Source organism: Triticum dicoccoides, chromosome 5B, assembly GCF_002162155.2.
Source record: "Triticum dicoccoides isolate Atlit2015 ecotype Zavitan chromosome 5B, WEW_v2.0, whole genome shotgun sequence".
NCBI classification, from domain to species: Eukaryota; Viridiplantae; Streptophyta; class Magnoliopsida; order Poales; family Poaceae; genus Triticum; species Triticum dicoccoides.
The window spans coordinates 16,933,209-16,937,352 of NC_041389.1; the positions used below are offsets into that span (position 1 = coordinate 16,933,209).

At 40.6% G+C, this 4,144-nt stretch overlaps 1 pseudogene; it reads left to right on the plus strand.

Annotated features, from left to right (window-relative positions):
* The first annotated feature begins 2,838 nt into the window (after positions 1–2,838).
* On the plus strand, positions 2,839–3,323 carry LOC119305039 (annotated as a pseudogene).
* The last annotated feature ends 821 nt before the right edge of the window (positions 3,324–4,144 follow it).

Genomic DNA, 4,144 nt, shown 5'->3' on the forward strand with positions numbered 1-4,144 from the left:
AACCCATTTGTTTTACCCTATCCATTTTTTGTTAATAAAATTGCCATCGTTCACAACAAATAACAATTGAATGAAACAATGCACATTATTAAACAAAGAAAAATCACATAGTTTATAAAGAAATAAGTAAAAATCACATAGTTTGCAATCAAATGAACTTAAAACTGTAGCAAATACATTGGAATAAAAAGCGTAGATACACCGATGTAATGTTCATCAACTTTTGTTGTCTCATGATGATGTGTGGGTAGTCTTATATCGACTATAGTCCATAACACTAGCTATGTGGCATCTTCTCTCTCTCTCTCTCTCTCTGTGTGTGTGTGTGTGTGTGTGTGTGTGTTTAAGTTCTCAATTTTCTCACTTGGTTGTGTTCAGTTTGATATAATCTTCAGTACGTTTTAATGGTGTTATGATTGTGATTTTCTGTTAAGACTATATTCAAATTATTTTGGTTATGTATGCATGATTTATAGATCTATATGTTCTTTCATGTAATCGTTTATCATGAGAAGTTCATTGTTCTAGCATATCTTTGTTACAATTGATCTACATTTCTTTGAAAATTCATATATGTACCATTGTCCAATCTAAGGACGGAACATGTCAGTTAGCACATGGATGAGAGGGTCTAGTGGAAAATCTTTTTAGTATATATATCATGTATTCTAAAAAAATATTCCATCTATCCAATGTTTTTAGTAGGTCTCCGTTAAAACTCGCAAGGCCTTGATGGTGGACTTCAATGATATGGAGAGCGAGGTCAAGGTGATGCTTGCATCGACGAAGATGTGTGGAGAAGGTATCACCCTCTTTGGATTGTCACATGTGGTTCCCCTCGATCGATGTTGTGTGGAACCCTTCTGTCAAAAGGCAGGTGACTGGACGTGCATATCGAATTGGTCAGCAAAAGATTGTCCATACATACAATCTAATCACAGAAGGAACACAAGAAAAGGGCAAATATGATATACAAGCAAAGAAGGAGCAAATGTCCAAATTTTTGTTTTCAAGCGAGCCACAGCCTGCGGAGTGAACTCTTCATCAGAATTTATTTCCATTGACTGTATTTTGGAGCAAATGACAGAAGATGAAAATCTGAAAGAGATTTTTGTGAAAATAGTCCCATCGTAGTGACAATAGAACTAATAGATCTCTGGTAAGTGCAAGCTTCTAAGATGAGGATGTTGTAATTTCCATATTTGTTTGTGGTACTTATCCTTTTATATCATTTGTGGACAAGCAGTCGATCTATCAAATTCTGAATTTATGGATTCTTCAACAAAAGAAGTAAAACTATTTGTAAGGTATTGAAAATAGAAATTCTAAATTGAGATCGTATATGTGGTTCCCCTCCTTTGGGTTAAAAAGTTGAAAATGGCGGACCTACAATTTTTCTATATATCCGGAAGCTGGGGCAGCACCATTCAGGTGCTTCCATTGTTCATGCCGTATGGAGTGCACACACACACTCCATGCACCAGCTCATAGCTATAGCTAGGCTCACACAAGTATGACCATATAAACGATCGGACTCTCTTATCTTGTGTTGGCATTTCTAATGTTCGAGCTTTATATTTGTTATGGTCGGTCTCTGTTCATTTCCAAATTCACAAGTGTATTATTTTTCAATCTGGATAGAACAAGCTAGATACCTCAGACCTAAGCGGTCTGTTGGCATGTCTTGATAGTATGTATGTCATGTATACTGATATCATATTCCATCAGTCCAATTTGTTTGTTTTTGTTTTTTAGAAGGCATCAATAAAACGTTTGATGTATGTCATGTGTGCTTCCCACTTTTTCATCACTTCCCAACAACATTTGCGTGGAAGGTGCTGAGAACCTGACTCGAGTTGATCGTTGTCTATCATCGGGAGATGGAAAATGAGTACCCAGACAATGAACCCGACTCCCGCACGAGAACAACCTGAAGAAAAAGTTCAGCTTTATTTTGGTTAAAATGTATCATCCACTTTTCTAAAAATGAAGTCATGCTTTTCAAAATGTGTAAATTCCATGTACGTCTTTGAATTTTTGGCTTTTGGGATGTTGTCTTGAAGAAGAGGAGGCACAGTCAGCTAATGAGTTGAAGAAGGTCGGCGTGTTGTATGTTGGCTTGAAGAAGTGGCGACACGGTCAGCTGACGAGTCGAAGCCCCCGGTCCAGCCAAGGTGTCAAAGCCTCCATGTCAGCCGACGAGTCGGAGCAAGTCGGTGTGTTGGATGTTGGCTTCAAGAAGAGGCGACATGGTGATGCCAACGCATGTCAAAATTTGTGACGCCATCGATCCCAGGTTGATGAAGTAACTGTGTAGCGATAATAGTGTGGCCGCCTCGTGTAATTCGTGGGGCGACGATATTGGTGATGATTTAGCCTTCGCCATGCCAAACTCTTGGCCGGCTCACCAAGGTGATGATCCAATGAGGTTGACCTCGGCTCGACGAAGGGATGATCTATCGAGTGCAAGTCGGCAGCCCTGGAACAACATTGTCGGGCTGGTTTGACACCAACGCGACAGTGAAGATTACCTTGAAAAAGGCTTTAAAATTTATGGGCACTTGTTTGAGAACAACACACAAGACTCTAAGAAAAAAATCCTCAAGAAAGTATGTCCAATATCGCGTTCATGCAAAAATATCCAAAGTTTGATGCACTCCTCAGACTCAATCCGGAGTTTTAATTTCCGCTGAGTACTTCTTTGGTAGGAACTCGGCAAAGATACTATTGCTGATTTCCTAACATATTGTACTCGGCAAAGACGAAAATTCCTGTGGAGAAGCTTTAAAAGAGCGAGTGCGTTTGTTTAACCAGTTTCTTCGTCCTTTGTACTTGGCCATGGAACAGCCGAGGAAACAGTTCAACTGGACTAAACACAACGAGCTCTTGTATATGAGTGAAATGTCTCCGTTAAAACTCACAAGGCCTTGATGGTGGACTTCAATGATATGGAGAGTGAGGTCAAGGTGATGCGTGCATCGACCAAGATGTATGGAGAAGGTATCACCCTCTTTGGAGTGTCACGTGTGGTGCCCCTCGAACGATGTTGTGTGGAACCCTTCTGTCAAAAGGCAGGCGATTGGCCGTGCATATCAGCAAAAGATTGTCCATACATACAATATAATCACAGAAGAAACATAAGAGAAGGGCAAATATGATATACAAGCTAAGAAGGAGCAAATGTCCAAATTGTTGTTTTCAAGTGAGCCACAGCCCGCGGAGTGAACTCCTCATCAGAATTTATTTCCATTGACAGGATTTTGGAACAAATGACAAAAGATGAAAATCTGAAAGAGATTTTTGTGAAAATAGTCCCATCGTAGTGATAATAGAACTAATAGATCTCTTGTGAGTGCAAGCTTCTAAGATGAGGATGTTGCAATTTCCATATTTGTTTGTGGTACTTATCCTTTTATATTATTTATGGACAAGCAGTCGATCTATCAAATTCTGAATTTATGGATTCTTCAACAAAAGAAGTAAAACTATTTGTAAGGTATTGAAAATAGAAATTCTAAATTGAGATCGTATATGTGGTACCCCTCCTTTAGGTGAAAAAATTGAAAATGGCGGGCCTACAATTTTTATATCTATCTGGAAGATGTCAAAATTTCTTATTTTCCCTCTCTAAAGCTTACCCTAGTCGAATCCCATCACCTACCATGAGATTCGCCTCGAGTCGGCTCTAATGGGGGCCGAAGCAGGGAATCCCTCTCCTGATTGATGGCATGATGGCACCTGACGTAGGGAAGTGTTGCTTTAACATCGGCTCACTCATGTGGTGGTGGCCTGGGTCTTATGCGAGCACCCTTGGCGGCCTGCTTTTGAGATAGGGAGGCCATGCTCGTATCTATGCTTTTCATCATTGGTCTGGTCTACTCGTACCCCACCCCACAAGGTACATCTTCGTTGCTGCGTTTATCCGAGTGATCCACAAACGACGAAAATCCCTCTTTTGCCTACCTCTATCTCGATGAGAGGAAACAAAAGCTCTTTTTACCTGTTGGGTAATCATTCGATTAAGTCTTAAATGTGGAGGAGCTCGTAGCGACCCCCATCTCGACCATGTCGTGGACCACCTGCCTCGACGCCACCTCCTTCGCGATGCCATAACTACGGCTATCGGAGTATCCCCGAGCTTCCC